The 24,874-nt window shown below is 45.3% G+C and overlaps 1 protein-coding gene across 1 annotated transcript in view; it reads right to left on the bottom strand.

Moving 5' to 3' along the window:
* The window catches only part of DUSP10 (dual specificity phosphatase 10), a 38,802-nt gene extending 37,072 nt beyond the window's left edge, over window positions 1-1,730 (bottom strand). Inside the window, exon 1 of the mRNA XM_025892183.2 lies at window positions 1,595-1,730. The gene's annotated coding sequence lies outside the window, so the exon portion shown is untranslated. The remainder of the gene's footprint in view (window positions 1-1,594) is intronic.
* Window positions 1,731-24,874: the final 23,144 nt, after the last annotated feature.

Genomic DNA, 24,874 nt, shown 5'->3' with positions numbered 1-24,874 from the left:
CCTTTGAAAAGCACAACATAGTCATATTAAAACCTCCCATGTTTCCTGTTAGTCTCTTATAAATTAATCTGCATTTCCCCTTTTGTTACAAACGAAATGTCCTGAAACAAAGCCTCAGGCCAAGGAGCCAGATCTGGTAACCCCCAACCCTGGCAGATCCATCACCCTTTGCTCCTTTGCTGCCCACCTCATCTCCCCCCTTCTCCCCTACCCCCCACACTCCTGCCTTTAAGGAAAGGACCACTTCAACTCTGCTCCCTCCTTCAGTTCCCTGTTGGCACAGACTGTGCGTCCAAGAGCTTCTCTCAATGGGAGGCAGCCACTGTGTATAATATTTCAATCCCCCACAGATAGACCCCCACCCCTTGAAGAGGATGAATTCCATAGAAAGGACTTTCCAATTAGCCAGTGCCTGTTAAAGGGGGCAGTGAAGTGTTGCCCACTGGGTCCATCTCCTGTCTCCTGAGGGGGTGCCTGCAAAGGAAAAGTTCCTTCCTTCCCGTAGGCACAGGGGCACTCTACAACCCAACCCTACTGGCTCCTCTTCTATTAGACATGCTCAGAGAAACCAAACCCCATGCAAGAGTCACTCACCTAAACGAACTTTAAGAGATGTCTGGAAAAATTTCATCTATCATTCGTCTACACAGGACCGTCACCATTCTCCCACACAGAGCCAAAGTGTCACAGGCAGAATCCACACACACGCATACACACAGAGACACGCACCCGACACGTCCACAGATCCCCACGGACTCAGGTTTCTCTTACCCACTTTTGGATGGGAGAGAAGGATTCAACCCCTTCCCTCCCTCCCACCCCTTCCCTCCCTCGCTCCCTTGCGTAGTATTTTTTTGAAGAGCAAGTACTATTCCAGAAGCTGTAACTGTTTTCCAGCTGGACCAAGCGGTGAAAGTCTTTGCTATTGTGTTACCAGGTAGGGTACGTCCCAGGATCAACAGCCCATTTCCTTTGCGAGGGACGCATAAGCGTGTTCGCGGAGTCACAGGCTGGGACCCCCACCTCCACACGGAGTGCGCGGCTCACACACACACACACACACACACATACACACACACACACACACACACACGCCCGGAGTGTATAAAGAGATCTGCATCCCTGCAGCAGAGGGTCGGACGTATATATTGCCCGTGAAAGCATCCAGACTGGCCCAGGAAACCTCCCAGAGAAACACTAAGCTATCCCCGCTCCCTTGCTAGTCGTCCTTCCACCTCTAGGCAGGGGCTGGAAAGAAAATTAAGTCGTTAGAGAATGCTACTTCCCCACTCCTGGGCGCTTATCCCCCTTCGCAACATAGCACACTAACAAGCCCCTGGCATTTAAAACTGCCGCAAAGCATCCCAACAAACCTCATTTTCTTCTTCTCCCCAAATCCAACTCTCTCTGCAGAGAGAGTAAACGCACAGGGAAGCGTGAGCCAACAGCCGGAACCCTTTAACCTCACCTGCTGTGGCTCCCCCGTGAGCATCGCATCACACACACACACATACACACACACACACTCACACTCACACTCACACCGCCTTACACTCCCAGGCTCTCAGGAGTAGCCGCGGTGACTTCCACTTACTTCATAAATAAGTGTAGCCCTCCACCATCTGGCGCTCCGCTTCAGCTAAGGATTCGCCCATTCAGCCCCCATTCACTTGGCTTCATTGATCTCCAGCAGCAACATAGTTACTTTCTCTTTTGCTACACTGTAAATGTAAGGTTCTGAGGGGGCGGGCCGGCTGCCGACCGACGGCACGTTGGGCCAATAGAAATCCGGAGAAAGCTGACCGCTACCTCACAGAGGCCCGCGGCCAATGGACAGCCGGGGGGGAGGGGCCGGGGGCGTGGCATCGTCTCTTTAAGGAGGGTTTATCCGACGCCGCTCCGGGTCCTCAGCGTTATAACACGGGCGGTGATGTCATTGGCAACCAATCAAAAACTTAAAAGGGCCAGCCGGGGCCCGCGCGGAGCAGCTGCTCTCTATTTACATGTAAACCGAACCGGCTGGATGCAGTTAACCCTTTCCGGGGCTGAAGTGTCAATGGGCCGGACTCGCAGCTCGGGCTTAAAACTGGCTCTGTCCCTTTGCCCGGATCCCCTTGCGGCCCCTAGCCCGGGGGCAGATTGCTCTTTTCCCTCCTTACTCAGGACGGAAGATCAAAAGTGTCGGAGTAACTTTCTAAAGGCAAGAAACTATAATCGCCGTCCCCCCGTGGGGTAACCGGGTTCTCCTAGTCGCCCGAGGTGCTTTGACAAACCCTAGACGTCGCCGAGCCGCCTGCGGTGGGACCGACGTGAGCGAGCAGCCAGGGGCGTCGCTTCCGCACCGGCCCGCGAGCACCAGCCATGCGCTGGGGGCCGGGGCACGGGCGCAGCTGGCGAGCCGGCCGGCAGTCCCCGGAAAGGGGGGCCCACCCAGCCAAGCTGCGCCCCGCGTCTTCGAGCCGCCCCGCTCGGCTCAGCGCCGCCGGGAAGCGTCGGCCGCCCGCCCGCAGATGTCGCTGCCCCTCCGGCTGCCCTAGTGCTACCCCGCGCGGCAGTGGCGCGGCGCCCTCTGGCTCGCTTGCATCTGCGCCCCGGTCACGCCCCCACCGTCCCCCACCCGCTTCCCGGGGCTCTGCCGGGAACACCAAGGCGGCTCTGCGGAGGGCTGCTCAGAGGCGGCGGCCTGGGTCCAGGCCAGAAGCGGCAGGGAGCGCGCCCACTAGGCCGGGCGTCGCTGGGCTCACCGTGCGCTTGCCACACCCCGGCGGCCGCATCTCCCGCCCCGCGCGCAGGGTCCCAGCTCCTGGCCTGCAGCCCGCCGTCCCCACGCCCTCGGCAGCCGCCCCGCCACCCCGCAAGGCCCCAGGCGAGCCGAGGACAGCTAGCCCGGCGCTTCTGAAACACCACCGCTGGAGGAAAGGAGTTGGAGCTGAGTGTGAATAACTAGATCGAGTGTAGCCTGCGGAGCGTCGAGGAGGCGGCGCCCCCCCGGGGTGTTTTCCTTTTTTTTTTTTTTTTTTTTTTTTTTTTTTTTGCCGTCCGCTGGGTCGCAGGCCCAGGCATGCGTCCCGAGGAAAAGAGTGGGGGGCGAGGCAGGCCGGCTTGCGCCTGGGCACGAAAATATCAGGGAAACTGCGGGAAAGTTATCTTGGGCTATGCAGAGGAGTGGAGATGATAAGATGAACTACGGAGAGCCTGCATCAAAGAACCCTCAAGAAATAGAGCTTTTCCTTTTCCCTCTCCCGTCTCAGAGAGCCAGAAGCGACGGAGTTTAATAATGACAATGGAGTACATTATATTAGGAGCACTATAGAATATTTGGCTATGAGTTTTTTCTCTTACTAGATTGAAGGTGTTTGGAGATATACTTAAGGCTCCAGGACTATTAAGTAAGCTAAGTGGCAGCGACATATTCATATGATTGCTTTCAGTGCAGATCTAAAATCAGAAGATGCCCAGAGTTGGCCAGCTACACGCTCAAAGAGCTACTAAGAGAAATCCCCTTGGGTTCCTCTAGGGTGGAGGGGAATATATGTATAATTTTTACATATGTGCATACACATACACAGTCCAGCCTTCACACCCATGTTTCCACGTGCAGTAAATGCAAACAATCATCTTAAAAAGGAAAGGGTTTTGGGTATCCCCTTCTGCATTCACACACCAACACACATACACATTCATGCTCTTAATGATAACTAATGAGTACTTAGGGCACACCCTTTCTTTGGTCCTTACACCTTGGGGATCAGCAGGTCCTGGACAAGGAACTGGTTCTGGGTAATTTCATAGAAATCAGAAAAGAAGTTCCCAGAGGGTCTACCCTGGATCTGTCTGGAGCTTTAAGAGCTTGCCTTTCCCTAACCATAGACAATTATTGAAAAATGTTTGCTAATTCAGGGTCAGAAAGTTCTGGTTTTAAGTCCCGATTCTCTCATCTGTAGTGTCTGTTCATCCAGAGTCACTGTGTTTATTTATTTATCTGTAAAATGGTAACACCTCAGCCCAGAAGGAAAAGTCCTGGTGGGAGTGCTGGGGGCAGGGGGTGGCAAGAGGGGACACCATGATGACTTGCTGATAAAAGGCATTCAGTAAAAAAGCATTGTCCTTGCTTCCAGAGACTGGGTGCCTCTGTTTAAAAGCATTTGTGATCTCTAGATTATGAATTCATTGCTAATGCCTCACTATCTAAACCCAAACAAAGTAGGGATTTATATAATAGCAGAAGAGTTTATAACAGCTTTTCCCACAGACCCAGAAGGGGAATGTCACTTCAAAAACAAATTTAACTCATTTAATGAGATGATTATTTTATTATAGTTTAAAACTAGTGGATTATTATAATTTAGTTGACTAAGAGTCAAAGCCATCCAAACTGAAAAATTAGGAAAAATGGCAAAATTCCTCATCATTTATCAAACTTGAAACATGGAAGAATTACCAGATCATTAACGTATACAAACATGTAATTATTTTTTAATTAAGCATCTATAAAGGTATAGCCTATGTTCAAATTATAGAGTGTAGAAAACAGATTACATATGGCTGTTTTTTCAGTCGTTACACTTCTGAGCTGCTTTTGTACAAAAAGAGGTGATTTTGTTTCTTTTCTTTTTTTTTTTTGAGTCATAAATGTGAAAACACTATCTGAAGTACTGCCCGTAGATTTAAATTTGTAATACCAGCCAGCCAATGGCTATGAACCTGATCTGTATAGAAATAGCCAGCAAAGACTTAATGTTCAATTTTAGTCCCAAAGAAACAACAAAGCATCTTCAGTGTATTTGAGTGTTCTGACATGATTGTGCTGAGCCATATCTTTGTTCCAACAAACATCATGAGGAAAATACTGTTTTGGTGGAAAGCACTATATGTTAAAGCCAAAAGATGAAGATAACTTAGGCCAACATATAAGATATAATATGGATAATGTTGAAAAAATGTATTAATTAAATGACTTCCTTAATGTGCCCTCAAATGGTGTTACGTGTCTGGGATGATGGCAGAAGGTAGGGACCGGTGTGAGAGCTGGGTTTTCAAAATAATCCTCAAGGTCGAGATGGATTCATGGAGGTACTAGAATTAAGGCAGAGAAAGGCTTAAAGAAAACTTAGAAATAATACATCACAAGATAAAGGTGATAGTAAGTAAATTACCAAGAAGTGGGGAATGAGCCGAGGGATAGAAAGGTGAGGTGTCCAAGGAGCTGAGGTCATTGAGGCTGGCCTGGAGAAACATCCCAAAGCACTTTCCAGGCCAGAGAAAGGCTGGTGAGAAGGATCCCCTAAAAGAGGTGGCCACTCCTGTGTTTGGGGGGTGTTGGAAATAGAAGCCGGCCCATCTGCTTGTCTCACTATCCACGAGTTTGGACACAGGAGGCCTGTAGATCTTTCTCATTAAAGTCATGGGTAGGTTGCACCTGTGACTTTGGAAAAGGCTCTGAGCCATGGAAGGTTCTGTATCTGAGTTTTCCAGTATGGCAGCCATTTGCTACATGTGACTACCGAACACTTACAATGTGGCAAATACAAATTTAAATGCGATGTAAGTTTAAAATACATGCAGGATATTGAAAACTTCATGTAAAAAATGTAAAATACCTCAGTTATTTTTATGTCCACTACATGTTGAACTGTTTGGATATGTCAGGCTAAATAAAATTTTTTTAAGATTTTATTTATTTGAGAGCAAGGGAGAGAGCATGAGCAGGGGGAGGGGAAGGGGCAGAGGGACAAGCAGACTCCCTGCTGAGTGATTGAGTGGGGCTCAATCCCAGGACCCTAGGATCATGACCTAAGCCAAAGGCAGACACTTAACTGACTGAGCCACCCAGGCACCCCTAAATAAAATATGTTAGTGAAATTAATTTTACCTGTTTCTTTTTACCTCTTAGAATATGACTATTAGGAAATTGGAAGACTTAATGCACTTTACATCTTTTAAAGTGTGGGCAGTGCTGTTCTAGGGCCTGTAATCCCTCCTTTGATTTGAGGACACTTTGGTGCCAAAGGCACCAGAACCACAGAATGTTAGACCCGAAGAGGACTTAGAGCGTATCTAGGCCGGTGGTTTTCAAACTGTGTTAGGATGAACCACAGGGAATGGAGACACCAGTGCCAGGCGAAGGGTAAAGCCAGAGCCCTGGTGGTAAGCTGGAGGAGCTCTGAGACCATGCACCCACCCCCTACCCCCAACTTGAGATGTATTCTTCTGTTCCTGAGACTCCAAAGTAAGATTTCATCTGAAGAAAGAACTCCAGTTGGTATTTTGTTTTGTTTTGTTGTTTTAATTCTGGCCCATCATTTTACCTATAAGGCAACTGGAGGCCCAGGGAATGGCAATGACCTGGCCGAAGCCATGCTTGACCTCAGGACTCAACCTCAACTTCATCTCAAGGTCCAGTGTGGCCTCTACAGTGGAGGAAGTGACTGACCTGTTGGGGACTAATAAACTCCCTGTCTCAACTGGGAGGCAACTGGACACCTTTCCAAACTCTTCCTCCCCCTCCACTCGTCCCTCCGTTTGTGACCTCAGAAATACCTCCTGCTCTTTGTCAAAACAGATTCTGGCTAGGTCCATGTGTGTGGATCATTGACACAACTTCTTTTCTTTATGAAAATACCAAACAAAAAACTCACTGGTGGTTGGTTTCCAGGAACGTGTTGCTCTGGGATGGAAGGCCTATTATTATTGTGTGTTGCTACATCAAAGACTTAACATTTTCCCCTTTGCCAGGCTGAGCGATCATCTTCTCATTAGAAAATGCTGTCAGACCCACAGTGGCTCAGCCCCAGCAGGCTGTGACTGAGAGCTGTGAAGGGACCTCCTGGGATGCCAAGACAAGCCCAAGCCTCCAAGGTAAACATGCCCTCTAAGCATTCCTCAAGCCCCTCTGACCTGGGTCAGGTCTAACGTGAAGGAATTAATCTTACATCCACAGCATCTTTTAGTCCTGGATAGAACAAGCTCCTTCACATGGCCCAGTGTGTCACACGGTGCCTTACTTATCTTTACAAAATTAAACAGGGACTGAACTGGCTTTAAAGATCTGGCATTTGGAAAATAAGAATAACGGGTGCGGAGTCTTGTTTCGTTCTGTGCCCAGCACTGCTGCAAGTGATCTACGTGCATTAACTCACTCAAAGCTTCACATCCGCATCGCGGCTATAAGTAAGTACTACTTTTATTAGCCTTAATTGAAAGATGAGGACACAGAAATACAGTCGGGTGAAGAATCTGCCCCGGGTAACACAGCTACAAAACAGCAGAGGCAACATTTGAACCCAGACAATCCGGCGCCAGAACATCTGCTTTTAACCATTATGTGTGATTTAATTCACTCTCTCTGTGATTTTATAAACTTCTATCGTATTTGCCTCCATCTCCAGACAGCCGGCGTACTTTTAATTGCCTCTTTGTGAGAATTCGCTGTTTTTTTCCTCTGCTTTCTCCTGAACTTCTTTGGAGTCCCTTATGTCCTCACATGGACTCTCTCGCTGCTGGATCCTCCACATTTGGGACGGGATCAAAACCTCCACTTTGTTTCCAGAATCCTCCCAGAATAGCGCTCTAAACTTGGTTAGTGTTTTGGTCGCTGCTGCAGGCAGCGAGGAAAGGCCTAAGACAGCTCCGTTACCCAGACCTGGACTAGTCCACAGTCCCATCCCCAAGCCAGGCACTGGGGCTAGTGTGGAGTGGAGCATGAGCTCAGGAAGTTCCTGGTGAACGAAGAAACGCGTGGCTGAATGATCTGAGCACGTTTCTTACGCATACCCTTGAACTGCTTTTCCCTAGATGCACACCCTGGCACGTCTGATGCCTTTGAAGCTACTGATCTGGGCCTTCTGCCATGGGGAAAAGTTAAGGCACCTCTGAAGTCCCTAAATCCAGCCCTCTTCTGAATTACTTATGCAGATATTAACCAAATGTCTATCTCTACGGAGCCCCATTGTTTGTGCATCCCTTTGTTTGCTTACCATATTCTCTCCCTTCATAGTTTAACTTCAATTTCTTTTTCTCCTGGCTTCTACGGAAATATCAACATCTTCCTCATTACCATCCATCTCATTATGATCCGTATCATACTCAAATTTTGCATCTGTCAGCACTCTGTGCACTGTGATCGTCTTCCATGCTCAGGAAAATTTCACCTTTCGTGCGCGCTGAGTTTTAGCAGAAGGAAGGCATGTTCCTTTTCTCTTTCAACATCTTCCCTTTTGTAATATTCAAAGGCATCCGTTTTCATGTGCTTCTCTCCCGGCCAGGCAGCTCGGCCAGTGTTTATTTTCCAGCATGTAACTGATGCTGATGAATAGATTTTTCAGAAAGAGGCATTTCATCCAAACCCGTGCCTGGAAGCCCACAAGTTCTTCGTCCTACTGAGAATGGGTGATGTGCTCTTAAAAACATGCTGTTCCGGTTCTGGACTAGATGGGGAGCAGTGACCTGAGAAGTCTGTTTTTAGTGTTCTGTGAACACTTGCTGTGTTCTGTGAAGGTGGCTCATGTCCCCATAGGCACCCAGCTCGGGGGAGGGGGGTGGGGTGTTCAGTGTTGTCCCTGATTTATGTGGTGGATAAAGCAACCACTTTAGAATTACATTCTCAGCTTGCAAGCGCTAAGAATGCACAAATGTGGCAGAAGAGTCCCTTTCTGGGTGAATTGAAGTGTCCACCATGGGTTGAGTACGGAGCCCACTGGAACACCCGGGCACGTAGTAGATGTTCAAATAAATGCAGGTCAGGTCAGGTCAGGTCGTGTCAATGCAAGATATTCACAAGTAAGAGTAAAATCCCTATTGAAGTCGACTAGATTTGTAGTTCAAGCAGGAATCTTAGAGAAGAAGAAAATGTTATCGATGCCATAAACTTCCAGTTCACAAAAAATATATACAATTTAAAGAAGATAAATAGATTGGATCAGAAGGTGGCCACACAGAGCTGGTGCTGTGCATCATTCATCTGCCAACGCATGGAGTTTGGGACAGGTGTGTGTAGGGGACATATTAAGATGTATAATTCACAGGGAATTCTTAGCCACCCCCAATATTGCCTTTTGCAATTCCTATTCCTAGGAACCAGGAAAATGGATACTACTTGATAAATTGCTATTCTGAATTTTAAATTGGATTAATAACAACAACCAATCCAATGAAGTGTTTTCTCTATATTCTTCACAGACCAGAAATGCCAGCAGATTCTGATTCCTTTTTCCATGCATCATCCCAATCCTCATGTAATATGTGAGTTCTTGAGAATGTGGATAAAGAAGTTAGATATTCAGACATTTTGCCCATCAAGATCATCCAGCATATTCCACCGATGGTTGCTTCTAGCCCATCTAGCATTTAGAACTACTTTCTAGAAGGTCAAACTTTTGCTTTCCCACTTTCTGCCCTCCAATCATCAAAATTAGTTGTGGAAGGAAGAAGAAAGGACCAAAAGAAGGAAGGAGAGAAGGCAAAAGAAAGACAGAGATGGCTGGGAATTTTTGTTCGGTTTATAAATTTTTTGCTTGTATTTTTGACTGCAGGATTGGGAGGTGTATACTGGGGCAGAGAAAGAGCAAAGAGTGGACAAGTAGAGGAAATGTTGCCAATTCCAGACATTTTTGTTTTCACAAGCAAGACAGACGGGAACAGAATCTGGCCACAGCAAGCAGTTTTGAATGCTTTGCAGCCAAACACGTGGTGGCCCTGATGCTGAGTCTGGCGGTCCCCAGCAGACACTGGACCCCCGCACCTGGGATGGGAAGGAAGCGGTAGGGCTGTTGATCTTGATGCATCTCTCCGAGGGGCAGCTCTGACTCAGGTGGCAACAGTCTGCTCCTGTGCCCGGCCATGGAGCCTCAAGGATGAAAGCATTTAGTCTCTGCCTCTGGGAAAGCTGAATGAGGGGAAATTTTAGGATGTTCCAGTACATGCCCAGAGCCACTGTATTTGAACCCAGGACAATCCCAAAGACAAGTTCCTCTGATCTCACAATATGAGGAGCAGATTGTGCTTCTCTCCAATGAGGGTGCAGAGCATTTCCCTCTGTGTGTTTAAGCTACCATGATTTTCACCTCTGATGATTCATTTCATGCGTCAACTCAGCTGGGCTACGGTGCTAAGATAGCTGGTCAAACATTATTCTGGATGTTTCTGTGAGGGTTGTCTTTTGGATAAAACTGACACTTAAACTGATGGACTTTGAGTGAAGCAGATTATTCTCCATAATGTGGGTGGGCCTCATTTAATCAGTTGAAGGCATCAAAGATTGATCGCCCCCAGGCAAGAGAGAATTCTACCAGCAGGTGGCCTTCGCACTTCAACTGCAACATGGGCTCTTCCTACGTCTCCAGTCTGCTGGCCCATCTTGCAAATTTTGGACTTGCCAGCCTTCTTAATCACATGAGCCAATTCCTTAAAATAAATCTCTCTCTATGTATATTATATGTAAGTCCTTTGGTTCTATTTCTCTGGACAACCCTGACCAATACACCTTTCTTTCTTTTTATGGACAAAGCAGAGAAAAGCCTAGGAGATGCACATTGTGTCGTGTGTTAACCCATCTCCGTTCCTGTCCTGAATTACTAAAGACACACTCAATTGAGTGCATCTTCATCTGACTGTCTTAATGTCCAAGAGTTTAAAACTAGTGAAAGGGTGATAAGGATACTCTCAATAAATCTAAGATAGAAAATCTTTTTAGGGGCACCTGGGTGGCTCAGTCGGTTAAGCGACTTGCCTTCAGCTCAGGTCATGATCCCAGGGTCCTGGGATCGAGTCCCTCATCGGGCTCCTTGCTCAGCGGGGAGCCTGCTTCTCCCTCTGCCTCTGCTGCTCCCCCTGCTGTGCTTTCCCTCTCTCTCTTTCTCTCTCTGACAAATAAATAAAATCTTTTTTTTTTAAAAAAAGCTTTTTAAAAAACTTAATCTAAGATAGGATAACTGATACAGAAGGAAAACAAAGGTCTCACTCTACCCCACCCCACCCCTCACAATTTATTAGGAAAATGTAGAAACTCCCATTTGGCTTTGGATTCTAAAGCAATCTAGAGATTGGAAAGATAAAAATAACCCCGGAGTTATGTTTCTGAGCTCCTTATTTGTGTCCATTTAGCCTGAAGGAAGAAAGATATGAATATGTTTGCTTTCCCCCAAATGCATATTTAATCTTTATCTAAACATCCTGAAATTGGAGCTTGTCGGGAGTTTCCACAGTAAGTACAGATTGCTTTCTCAGTTTTCTATCATGTATTAAGAGCCATTTTAAATCACAGAACTAATGTTGCAGTTACTTAATTCTGGTTACTTTTGCTTTTCCAAGGTAATCGACATGCGGTTGGATCATTATAAGATCTCAGCATAGGAGCCTAAAGAGTGGACTTCTCAAAATGAAGAGGTCACAGTCACAAAACCACATCGGAGACTAAAGCGTCCTCTATTTCTGCAGCTACATAGTGTTTTCAGTTTCCCTGGCTCTTTATCAGGAATGTGTGGGGAGCTTGACTCCAAATCTACAACTCTGCTTCATCCTCCCCAGTTTCTAGCAGACCAGAAGCCTGTTCTCTAGACCAGAGCTTCTCCAACTCTAGATTCACACAGATTTTTACCGGAGTATCTTATAAAAATGCTGGCTCCGATTCAGTAGGGTGGAGATGCGACCCAAGATTCTACATTTCCTAATACACTTCCCCATGATTTTGATGCAGCTGGTCCACAGATCACACATCTGGACCCAGACCATCCAATTCAGTAGCCACCAGCCATGTGTGCCTCTTTGAGCATTTGAATTGGGGCTAATCTGCATTAACATTGACTCTAAGTGTAAAATACATACCAGGTTTTGAAGATTCAGTAGGAAAAAAAGAATAAAATATCTCATTAATAATTTCATCTTGATTACATGTTGAAATAACATTTTAGAAATAAGGGGTTAGGGGCGCCTGGGTGGCTCAGTTGATTAAGCGTCTGCCTTAGATTCAGGTCATGATCTTGGGGTCCTGGGACTGAGTCCCACATTGGGCTTCCTGCTCAGCGGGGAGTCTGCTTCTCCATCTCCCTCTGCCTCTCCCCCAGGTCATGCTCTCTCTTGCTCTAGCTCTCTCTCTCTCACAAATAAATAAATAAAAATCTTTAGAAAAAAATATGGGGTGAAACAAAATATATTACAATTAGTTTCACTTTCTTCACTTGCAATGACTTTTTTTAAATGGAGTTACTAGAAAATTTTCAGTTAACATAGATCGTTTGCATTTGTGGCTTACATTAAATTGCTTTTGGAGAGTTCTGCTCCAGATCAACAGAGCTGGCCCTAGACGTTTCTGTAAGGGAATGGATTCCCTACTCTTTTGGTTCCTTTTCACCAGGCACTGAATTCATCTTTTTATTTTTTGAGAGAGAGAGTGGGGGGCGGGGGTTTGCAGAGAGAGAGAGAGAGAATCCCAGGCAGTCTCCACCCTCAGCGTGGAAGTCCAACAGGGAGGCTCGATCTCAGGACCCCGAGTCCGCAACCCGAGCGAAAATCAAGAGTTGGCCATTCAACCAACCGAGCCCAGGCTCCCCCAAATCCATCTCTTAATCCATCTCCGTGGGTCTCAGAACTGATGCTGTGGTGCGTATTGCTGCATCCCTCTCCCCACCCCTTTCAAAGATGGATTGGTCATCTAACTGCTTGGCCATCTTGGGTCCTTCAATCAGGGTGTGTGCTCTCTGACAAGACCTAGCCCAAAATGACACAGAAATCCTCTCAAAAATTCACTAATGGGGCTCTCGTGTTCCTCCCAAAGTCTGTGACATACATAGAATCTTTGTAAGCGACCAAGTCTCTTAGCAAAAATAGCATGGGCTTTAGAACCAAGAGACGCTGGAGTTTAATTTGATCATGGGATTAATTAGTTAATTGAATAAGCCACTCTGGGCCAGTCTTTTAGGTGGTAGGGTTTCGGTGGTGAACAAAAGTAACACTTTCTCTGCCCAAAAGAGTTTAAAGTTTAGAAGAGAAAACAAGCATTAAGCCAGAAAGCACATGAATAAATAGACCACAAAATACAATTCCAGCGTCTCCTGTTTTCATGTGCGAACATTCCTTATCCCTTCTGAGCCTCGGTTTGGTGTTTGGAACGTGACTAAAAGCTCCAGCTTCCAGGGGTCTGTGAGGATTAGAAAGAGTGATGACATTTGTGCAGGTAGCATTATGCCCAACACAGAGTAGGTGCCTGGCTAAATAAGAACGAGCAGCCAGGATCCTATTTATTTGTTGGCTTATTTATATGCTGCCCTGTGATGGGTTAAGTTTATATGTCAACTTGACTGGGATGTGGGATGCCTGGATAGCTGATAAACATTATTTCTGGGTGTGGTTTGTGTTTCTAAAAGAGATTAGCATTTGAATCAGCAAATGGGAAAGAAGATAGCCCTTACCCTCAGGGGAGGGTATCATCCAGTCCATTGAGGATCCAAATGGAATCAAAAGGTGAAAAAGAGCTAATTTCTCTCTTCCCCTGCTCGTGGATGTTAGAGCTTCTGGTTCTCTGGCCTCAGACTCCAGGACTTACACCCATGACCACTTCCCCACCTCCCCATCCACCACAGGGTGGGTTCTCAGACTTTGGAACTTGGACTGAATTATATTCTATCACCAGCTTTCCTGGGTCTCCAGCTTGCACTTTGTGGGACTGCTCAGCCTCCACAAGCCTATGAGCCAATTCCTATAATAAATCTCCTCTTTGATATATCTGAATATGTCCTGTTGGTTCTGTGTCTCTGGAGAGCCCTGGAGAGCACACTGCCTCATCCCCAAACCTTTGCAACAACTGGGTAGGCTGTTGTCACATTGCAACAGCCTCAACTCAAACTTCTTGACATGTCCTAAATCAATTCTTGGCACATAAGAAGCGTTCAATAAACATTTCTGGAAGCAAACTATACCTGGAACAGACCCCTTGCAAGAGTCCTAGCACAAACCTCCTCATTTGCCGAAGATGCTAGAAGCCAGAGTTGGCACAACTTACCCAGGAACACATTTTCAGTAATCCCTCTGGAAAAGAAAACACTGATCATATCTGCTAGGCACCTGTGGATGGAGAAGAGTCTGTGGAAGTGCAGTCGGAAAAGAGAAGAAAGACGACAATGGGGAGCAGGTTGTGGAGAGACAAGGAGGTGGAAGCCAAGGGGCCATGGAGGGGAGGAAGTGGACATAATGTCAAGAATTCCTCTTTCAGGAGGTTTGGTGATTAAGAAAAGGAGGGAGCCAAGAGCTCCATGGATGAAGCACTAGCACGAGGGGGCTTTCTGTTTGTTTTGTTTTAGAGCGGAGACATGAGCACAGTAGAGGCTGAGCTGAGTTGCTGGTTGAAATGAGGTGTAGACAGTACAAGAGAGGAAGAGAGCAGCTCTGACCCCCAAGCCCAGGCAGAAAGAGGATGGGTGAATGGGTGGGCAGAACAGGGGTGATCGGCAGCCTTAGAAAGTAAGGGGGCGCCTTGGCTTCTGAGATGAGTAAGGAATGTGATAAACATTCAGTTCTATGTTGAGGGGAGAGAAGGACCATTTAAGAAGTGAAGAAGGAGGCAGGACACTCTGGGAGAGTGAGGAGGGCATCATATGCTAGTGTTCTGCCTGGACTTCCAGCCCAGACTCTCCTGAACTTACAACCCAGACCCAGGCTTCTCGAAGTCTGGTCTGTGGACCAGTGCCGGACCACACACTGTTTGTTGCTGGTCTAAATTCAGAGAAAGAGCTTTGTGTCCGAATGCAAATAAACAACATTGCTAAGCACACTGTTTAGTTCAACTGAATTTTTTCCTGTCTGAAAGGAGCAGAACATTAATCTACCTTCTAGCTGAGCTCCTTTTCTCATCACAGTGCACAGAGAAGGTACTTTTGGGTAACTCTGATCTATACAGTCTCCTCCTGACAATTCAGCCTCGATACCCCACAGACCCCTCTCACCAAACTGAATTCATCACCTTAGCTCCCAAACTTGCTCCTGCTTCTTTGCTGTCTTCCTCAGTGAGTCAGTGTCTCCCTCCGACCAGGTCTCCAAGCCAGAAATGTCAGGGAGGGTCATTTATCTCACACCCCCCTCTCCAATCTTGACCAGTCATTCATCAGCCTGGTGGATACTCCCCCCTACATATAGCTCTCAAGTCCACCTTCTCTCCATCCTCATTCTCACTTGAATGAGTGAATGATGTCAAGGCAGAAATGGACAACTTAGTTGATTGCGTACTGAGCAGAGGTGATGGACGTGGGGTCATGAAATGCTGCCTGACTATGGTCAAGGTGGTCTCAGAGCCCAGACTGAACTAACTAAGCCTGTAAATGGAGTCACAGAACTCCAGCAATAGAGGTGGGGGCTGGAATCAGGCAGGCCATTCCTGAAAATCTTCCACTAGCTGAGCTGTGTCTTCTCTCACTGAATCTGGTTCCATTCACAAAAGGTCTCCTGGATCCCATCAAAAGCAGCTTCGGCCAAGACCATCTTTCAAATCAAAACTCCTACCACCTGTGCATATTGTCAGCTACTTTTCATTTCTAGGCTTCCTGGTTTCGCTCTCTTCCAACCCAAATATCACTATCCTCCCAACCCCCACCAACACCACTACCATTTCGGCTTTTGCCCTTGACTTAGACCCTGTTACTTAAAATCTTGTAGTTTCCTTTACATTCCTGTAACATATGACTTGCAGAATCTGGCCCCAGATTGCAACTTAGCAATAGATGGGAAGACCCACATCTGACACTCTACCTTGGTCTTTAGGACTCCATTGTCTATGTTGTGTTGTTGTCACTTTATGCCAAAAGAAAGATAGGTAGGACAGAGAAGGGGTGGGGGGAAGCTAACACAATCATCTGGAGCCAAATAATAGATTATAGCTGGAAACTCCCATCTTGATTTGGCTCAAGGGCCACAGCTATATTTGGCTGGCCCCTGACTGACATAATTATTATTGCCAGAAAGTAATTTTAGAAAGACCTTAAAAGGAGGACATGGGTGATTAAAGTTCTAATAATAACATTTCTAAAAAGTCTGGGTTAATGAATCTGTAACTCAGGTAAAAGAAAAGAGGCTTCAGGTGTTCAGGGATTAGTACCTGGGACTGAACTTGGAAAAAAAAAATTTCTGTTGGGGAGTCAAGTAGGGCAGGCATAGATCACATGCCCCTAAGAAGTCACGTGGAAACAGAGAGAAATGTTTCACAAAGCAAATAATATTTTAAATCCATTCACTGAGCATCCCTTATGTCAGGGTGCCGTACCAGTCCCTTTGCAGGATTCCCATGCGTGTGAGTAAGGCTGGTCTGAACATTAGCCTAGGCATTCTGGCTCTTTATGGCCAGAGTCTAATTGGCTGATGCCCTACCAGTTGTTAAATATTTTGAATGTCACCCTTGGATATAAGGCAAACTTTCTGTCCTAAAATAGCTTACAGTTTACAGGATGAGATATGCCCACGAGTAACTACAGTGCAATGCTGTCTCCTAATACTGGTTACAATTTTATTTCGTGCTGTCCTTTACAACGTGATTTCAGATACTTGATCACATTTGAACTTTACAACAGCTCCAAGGTGCATGTTCCTATCCTCATTTTGCAGATAAGAAAGCATGAAGTTCAGGGAAGGAGGCAGACTTTCACATTGTACAGAGCAATAACTCCTCCTGGCTCGACAACATCTGATTTTCCCTCCCATCCTTACCCCCAGTGCCCATGGCCTCCCTACTTAAAGCAAACAATTGTTTATTTCATGAATTAAGTATTGATTTCTAAATACAGATTTTTATACCCAATAACCACATGAAGATCAGCTTTGTAGATCATCCTGATAGAAAGTTTAAAAAAAAAAAAGCCTCATTCTGGGGTACCTGGGTGGCTCAGTCGTTAAGTGTCTGCCTTCGGCTTAGGTCATGATCCCAGGGTCCTGGGATTGAGTCCTGCCTCGGGCTCCCTGCTCAGCGGGAAATCTGCTTCTCCCTGTCCCTCTGTGTGCTCTCTCTCTCTCTCTCTCTCTCTCCCTCAAATAAATAAAATCTTTAAAATATATATATATAAAATAAAAAGCCTCATTCTGAGAAACACGCTGCCACAAAGCTCAGGTCACACACATTCAGGAAGCAGAGTGCCTTCAGGTACCTCAACTAAGCAGTTATGTGTAAAATAAACAAACAAAAGCAAAACAAAACAAAAAAGCAAGGGTGATGAGAGTGGATTGCAGAGGGAAGAACAAAACTAAATAAGCAAACCAGCAAACAAAAACACAATAGCCTTAAAGATAAAAAAAAAAGTGCCCAGTTATCTGGGGACCAGACCCGCCCCCATGAACAAGCTTCAGCATATTGCCGTAGCTCAACACAGAACCATAGTAGGTGTTCCTCATCCCAGCCCAGAGGAAAAGAGGTTAGATGCTACAAGAGAGTGTGGATGCCTGCAGAAATAAGCTTTGTTTTCTGGGAGCTCGCTCATGCAGAGTACCTCATTTTCCAAGGGCCCCAGATGTATACAGCTGCTTTGAAAGTACCTCAGGTATTTAGAGAAATGGTCACGAACAGCATGCCAGTTGACTACAGGGAGAAAAACAAAATATCTCCCGAGTCAGTGATGCCTACAGTCTACATAATGGCTTGTCCAATGCTCCAGATACAGGAGGATGTGCAGATCCAGGCTCTCAGAGCTGACCCTCTGGCCGATTTCCTGTTCGCCTTCTGCATCTGGCATGCATTTTAGCAGCATTCCATTCATACTCATCCCCCAGAATGATTTCTTTCATGAAACCTTACAGAAATACTTTGTAAGGGTGGGAAGGAAACTTAGAAATAATGCACCCCCTCCTTTTTTCAAAGAAGGAACATGGAATTTACAAAAGTGAGATGACTTATTCAAGGTCACCAAAGAGGTGAGTTATAAAATTAATATTAAAGACTATCATCTCTGGTTGTAGTGACTAGACATTCGTTAATTGCCATGTTTGGAAGAGTCTTACTATCAAACGACTCGTGAAACCAGTAACTCCACTAGGTATTAAAGCATCAGTCACGGAAATGAGGCCACCTTATTAGTACCCGCTCACTGGAACATCCTGCTCTCTATATGAGGTGAATTTCTGAAAAGCTGGGCATATGCACACTCTAGATTATTTAGATTCCATTTTGCACATACTCGCGGATCTCTCTCTGGTGCATCTTTGAAGGGACTCCAGAATAAACTTTGGCTATGAAGCAAAGCAGCTTCTTACAGTGAATATTTGCTGCCCGAGCCATTCTTATGACAGTCCTGACTGTGCTTATCTTCAGGGCTGGCATCCCATTATCACCAGCGTGATTAGGTGCGTTGTGGTCACTGATTCGTTCACTGTGCCACCAGAGGTACGCAAATGAAACCTCTCCGGGGCAGGGGGCATTTGTCTATTTTGTTCAGTCCCGGATGCCCAGGATTTATACTCAGCCTGGAACACAGGAGGGGCACAACACGGATCTGATGACCGAATAAAGAAATTTTCAGAAAGGGAATTTCTAGCCCTGGCTCACTTCTGTCACGATATCCCCCTCCACAGATGCTCTTCCTGCCTGTGAGGAGTGTGGCCATACAGCTATGAAGCACCACCGCCCTGCCATCCTGGCCCCTCAGACAAGCTGGCTTTGACTTATCCTTCTCCTGACCTGAGCAACCAGCCCACCAGCTCAGTAAGTCAGAGACATGGGTCTCAGCTCCTGTGACCATCATCTAGGTCTTCTCGGAATGTGTTCTTCTTCCTGCTCTAACCCATCTCTCATCTCGGGGAAAATGTCCCCATCTACCACTAAGGAGTCGAAGCAACCCTTCCATGGTGGCAGGGAAGAGAGCTGCTCATTATGGGCAGGTGCAACTCAGTGTCTTGTGGCCCCTGTTAAGTCAGAAATGCCCTCTCCCCATGGGAAGGTTACCCAGAGTTACAGGGTGTATCACAATCACTTGTGGAGACAGGATGGCATAATAGTTAAGAACGTGGCCTTGGGAATCAACCGACTCCAGGACAAGTCTGGCAACTTCCACTTCCTATGTAACCTTGGGCAAGTTACTTAATTTCCTTACAACTCAGTTTTCTTATTTGTCAAGTTAGGAAAATACCAGAACATATCTCATAAGGTTCAAGTGAAAAGTAAATGTGAAACATTGCTCAACGCGTGGTACGTATTATAAATGCTTTTTTTACTGCACAAGAGGGGAAAAAATAAATGCTGTTATTTCCAGGAGATGGAGATGCAAATTGGAGAAGTCAAAGAAGGTTCAGATACTCCATATGAGAAGCGAACTGCCTCTGGGGATAGTTTCAGGATGGGGTTGGCTGGACAACATGGAGGCAAAGGGAAGACAGAGAGTTTAGCCAGGCTTAGAGGGGCAGAGGACAAGGAACTGGAAAAGAAGAAAGTGTCCTCTAAGCTTCTCAAGAAAGAGAACTTTGCATGTCGTAAGCAACTTTCCTGACCAGCCCTCATCATCCCCCAGACAGGGGTATGTCCCTCAGACTATGAGAACATACAGCCCTTCTCTTGTTTTGTAATTTTATAATTTGTCCCCACTGGGTTGTAAATTCGGTGTTGGTAGCTCCTCTACAGTCTTGCCCCTTGGTGTATCCCAGTGTCTGGCATAGTCCCTCCCAGAGGGGACACTTGACTGCAGGTAAAGCAGCCCTGGGGTCTTTTACAGTCTTCTGCCAAAGATGGGAAATTGGCAAATCCCTCACTTGGAAACAATTATTGAAGAGTTTCAAGTGGTTCCTTCCTTCCCTTGTGGCTCTTGCTGTGAACACAACAGCGATAGAAAGAAATAAAAGTTAAATGTTTATTTCCCTCAACTTTAGTTCATTTTGGGTGTTAGCCTCCAGTTCATTTGTCCACTCAATGGTGTGCCTGGCTTGGCGAGAGAAAACAAGAAAAGACTGAGGGCTGAGGCTGGCCCTCTCAGGTCTCCAAGTTCTCCAAGTCTCCACTCTTTGGTGTCCCAGGTGGTGTGCGTCTCACCAAGGGACTCCCTGGGCAGACAGAGGGCAGGCTGAGAGACCCAGCTTCTTGCTGCACCCCCACTCAGCCCCTGGGCCATCTGCTGTGCTGCTGTGAGCCCAGTTTCCCTTACCATTCTGACTGAGAGCAAGAGGTACTTCACATGCCCCAGATCCCCTGCGCTGCTCAGAACATGGGTCCAGCTCTCCACCCTCCAGCCCTTGCCCCACAGAGGCTGCATTCCTACCACAGGGCTTTGGCTCTGGCCCCTTATCTCTCAGTCCTTGCTCTGTCAATTCCCAGTCCTCTCCTAGCATGACACTGTGCTTTGCTCCCAACAGTAATGATACCAAGGGTAATAATAACTGACAATTTTTCAGCATTTACAGTATGCCAGCCATGGTGTTACATAAATGCTGTCCTCACATAGCTTCATTCAATCTTCACAATAATCCTGGGAGGCATTAAAACTGTGTGTTTCCATTTCACAGATTAGGACGCTGAGTCTCAGAGAGGCTGAATAACTTACCCAGGGTCTGGGAATGGTGAAACCAGCCCTCAACCCAGAGAACCAGTCTCCCTGTGTCCTTTCTTTCTTCCTCTCCCCATATTTTCCCCTTACTGAACTCTTCTTTGAAAGAAGAGAGTCTCCGGGTGCCTGGGTGGCTCAGTCGATTAAGTGTCATGATCTCAGGGTCATGGGATCAAGCCCCGCATCGGTCTTTGTGTGGGGATTGGAGCGTGCTTAAGATTCTCTCTCTCTCTCTCTCTCTCTCTCCCCCTCTCTAAAAAATGCAAAATAAAAAAAATAAAAAAAAGAAGACAGTCTTAATCAATCACTCCCTTGTTAAAACAACTTCAGCGCTGTCTCTGCCTTTTGAAGAAAACTCGCTCTTTCTTGGTCGGTGGCAAGGTGCTGCAAGGTCTGTCCATCTCACTGCAGGGTCTCAACCATATCCCTTTCTCTTCTATCATTAAACTCCAGCCCCATCAGTTCCCAGAAGGGCCTAACTTCTTTCCAGCCTTAACATATTTCAGCTTGTCATTTCTCCTCCTGAAGTCTCTTCCCCAGGCTTCGCATTTCTTACTCCGTTTCTGCCTTCAGGTCTGAGCTGAAATGTCACCTCACTAGCAGTTTTTCTAAACTGGGTTCTCCTCATGTTCTGTGTCAGAGCACCCTGTTCTTGGTCTTCATGGCAAATAAGATTTTGAAGTTGCTTGTTTACTTGTTGATAATCTGTACTGTTTCTTTCTAGTGGCATGGGTTTTTGATGAGGGCATGAGGGCAGGGACTGTATCTCATTTATCATTGAACACACAGCTCTTTACATATTAGGTGCTCAGTCAATATTTGTTGAATGACTGACTGGTCTGTCTGACTCAGAAGTAGATTTGCCATGAAGCCAATAAATCTTCGGGGTCCCTCTTTTCTTAAGGGTCATAGGATTATGTCCACATGGTCTCATATTTTTGAAAAATTTGCAAAAGTGATGTATTGAAGCTACAATTCTTTAAAACCACAGAGGTGTTTTCTGTGGTTCCAAATACTTTCATGTATAGTTAAGAGACTACTAGCTATTCCAAAGCAAGACTGATTTCCAGGAATACTTCCACTGCCCAGTATATGGGCTCACTTGCTTTTGTGACACAAATAGGCACGGTTGTGGCATCACAAATATGTGGTGTGAAGAAACAAGGCTTGAAATGCATGGCACCTGATGGAAGTCTGTGGAAAGTTCTTCCAAATCCTACAGCTCATTTATGAAACCTCAGTAGAGTTTTCCCAATTTTGATAACGATCCTAAAAATGTATTTGATGTTGCTAAGAATGAGTAACACATCTGAAAGAAATTTCTCTGAACCACCATGAGGAAAAAACAAAGTTCCTGTGATCAGGGACCCACGGCACTGTGCACTTTGCAGCACAGAGTGAACTTTAATGCACACACATTTTTAAAAACCATTTAGGAGGTCAGGAGATCTTAGGATGGAATGCAGAACATGACCGAATAATCTAACTGCATTAAAAATGTATGAAACAGACATCCTGAAAGGGATGGGGGAAAAAGGTGCTGACCTAAGTAACTTTGGAAATTAGTGGTGTCTGCAGGACTCATGACCAAACCAGGCTGTATGTAAGCACTATACTCTAGAGGAAGTTGTGTCCCATGGGGGGGGGGGGGGGGGGGGGGGGGAGGGTTAACAATTCTTACACTGCTGTAAGAATTGGTTAGGTAAGCAAAAGATGGTCGATAATTGGTGGCCAGCTTCCTCACTGTTGATGTAGGAGGTTACAGATGAGCATGGAGAAGAGGCTAGAATGATGATCCACAAGACAACAGTCCAGCATTGGAGACACCGGTACAAACCAATGTTCCACTTAATGCAGATATAGATGGTTATATACAGAACTATTCATATATATATATGTGTATATATATATATATATACACATATATATATAGGCTAGTGTGTACATCTTCAGTGTAAACCAATGTTCTGCTTAACAGACACCAATGGTTACATACAGAAATATTCATATATATATATATATATATATATATATATATATATAGGCTAGTGTGTACATCTGTATTTCCTTGTTTTGTCAGTTGAGAGTCTAGAGCAAATGCAAGGTAGTAGCAATGAATACACCTGATACTTACAATCTAGGTTTCTAATACCATTCTCCAAAAAAAGGAGCCAGAGCTCCTTTGAGGACTGGGGAAGGAAATAGACAAGAGCATACTGGAGCATCCTGTAGAGTCAGAAAACAAAGTATTTAATCATAATCATAATCATAATGACAGGGGTATTTCAAAGAGGCATAGGAGCCCAACTGAAAGAGCTTCTAAAGGTTCAAGTGGAAACAATTTGAGCAACAAAATAAATAAAATAGTATTGGATTATAATCTGAAGTCTGAAATAAATACCATATATTTATAATGATACAAATAAATGATTGAATAAATACATTAGTGGGGGAGAAGAGATAAGTCTTTCATGTTGAAGATTTCAAAATAATTTATGTAGACGCTCTGCCCTCAAGGTGGAAGGTAACTCCCTGCTTCTTCTCTCTCTCTCTCCTCTCTCTGTCATTTTTTTTGTTTTGTTTTGTTTTTTAAGTAAACTCCACACCCAGCATGGAGCCCAATGTGGGGCTTGAACTCATGACCTTGAGATCAAGATCTGAGCTGAGATCAAGAGTCAGATGCTTAACCAACTGAGCCACCCAGGTGCCCTGTAACTCCGTGCTTCTTAAGTGGGGACCACAAATAGTGATTTTCTTTCAAAGAGGACAGAATGAGGAGAAGGAGGGAGGGGGAGGAGTGATACATACCTCTGACAATATGTGATGAAAATGACACTTTATCTCTGTGGCTTTCCTCCCCGAAACCTATAACCTCAGTCTAATAACGAGACAAACATTAGGTAAAACCCAATGAAAGGGCACTCTACAAAACCCCTGATCAGCCCCCCTCAAAACTGGTCCTCAAAAACAAAGAAAGTCTGAGAAACTCACAGTCAAGAGGAGCCTAAGGAGACCCAACAACCAAGTGCAATGTGGTATCCTAGATGGGATCCTGGAACAGAAAAAGGATACTTGGCAAAAACTAAAGACATCTCTGAGCAACATATTGACTTTAGTTAATAACAGTGTATCAATATCCCTTCATTAATTGTAGCAAATGTACCATATTAAAGTCAGAGGCTAATAAGAGGGGAACTGGATATGATGTGTACAGGGTCTACTTACTGTCTTCACAATTTTTTTTTTTTTGCAAATTTAAACCTGTTTTAATAAAGAAAGTTTATTTAAAAAAATTTGATCAGACATGTTAGAGGAAAGACTGAATTATCTTTCCACTCTATAGAAAATAATATTGCAAAGTCATTGTAATATGAAAAGGTGATCAAAGAATATGGAGTCCAAACACATAAAAAGAAAGCATTTTAGAGATGTATCAGGCAGTTTGCTTTGGAGGTCATAGAGCTGAGTCAAGTTCAGTTGTGAAATTGCATTATTTTTCTGTATTTTGTAAAATTTGTGAACCACCAACTTTTCCAATTACATAATGCATTGTGGTTTTCTCGTTCAAAATGAAGTCACTTGTGTATTTAACTTTGTGTGTGCAATTTTGTACTGTTTTTCTTAAATCGGATCCCCAAACTGTATAAGCTTCAAGTCCCCCAAACCAGTAGGTGCCCCGCCTGACTCCAAGCTGTTGCTCCCGACACTTATTCCAGGTCAGTGGGCCTGCCTGCAGCCTTAGCCCAGGTGTTTGGGGACTGCCCAAACCCCTCACTTGCCAACCGCCTCCCTGCCTTCTAGAACCTCCCATCCTGTTGGAAACTCTATTGGAAACTCTAACTTACTGTCTTTTGGTAATTGTTTACTCCTACTATATAGTATTTCTCATACCACAGGGGCATTTTCCTTTTATACCAGACTGCATTGTTCTTTTTAAAAAAAATCATTGTGCCTTCTCCTTCCCCTTCTCCTTCTCCTTCTTCCTCTTCCTCTTCCTCTCCCTCTTCTTCCTCCTCCTCCTCCTCCTCCTCCTCCTCCTCCTCTTCTTCTTCTTCTTCTTCTTCTTCTTCTTCTTCTTCTTCACCACTGTATTGAGGTATAATTGAGATGCAAAAAGCGGGACTTATATGATGTATACAACTCAATGAATTTAGGGATACATATCCATTCATGAAACCATCACCACCATTATGGCTGTAGAAATATCCATTACCTCCCAAAGTTTCCGTGTCCACTTTACTATTTTGTGTGTGTGTATGTGTGTGTGTGTTGAGCACAACATAAGATCTACCCTCTTAGAAAGTTCCCAATATATAATTGAGTATCATTAGCTATAGACACTACACTGTAGAGAAGACCTCTAGAACTTACCTTGGAAAACA

This window comes from Callorhinus ursinus, unplaced genomic scaffold (assembly GCF_003265705.2).
Source record: "Callorhinus ursinus isolate GAN/ISIS: 27379988/994484 unplaced genomic scaffold, GSC_fseal_2.0 scaffold54, whole genome shotgun sequence".
In the NCBI taxonomy this organism is placed as follows: Eukaryota; Metazoa; Chordata; class Mammalia; order Carnivora; family Otariidae; genus Callorhinus; species Callorhinus ursinus.
This window is presented reverse-complemented; position numbering and strand designations above follow the sequence as displayed.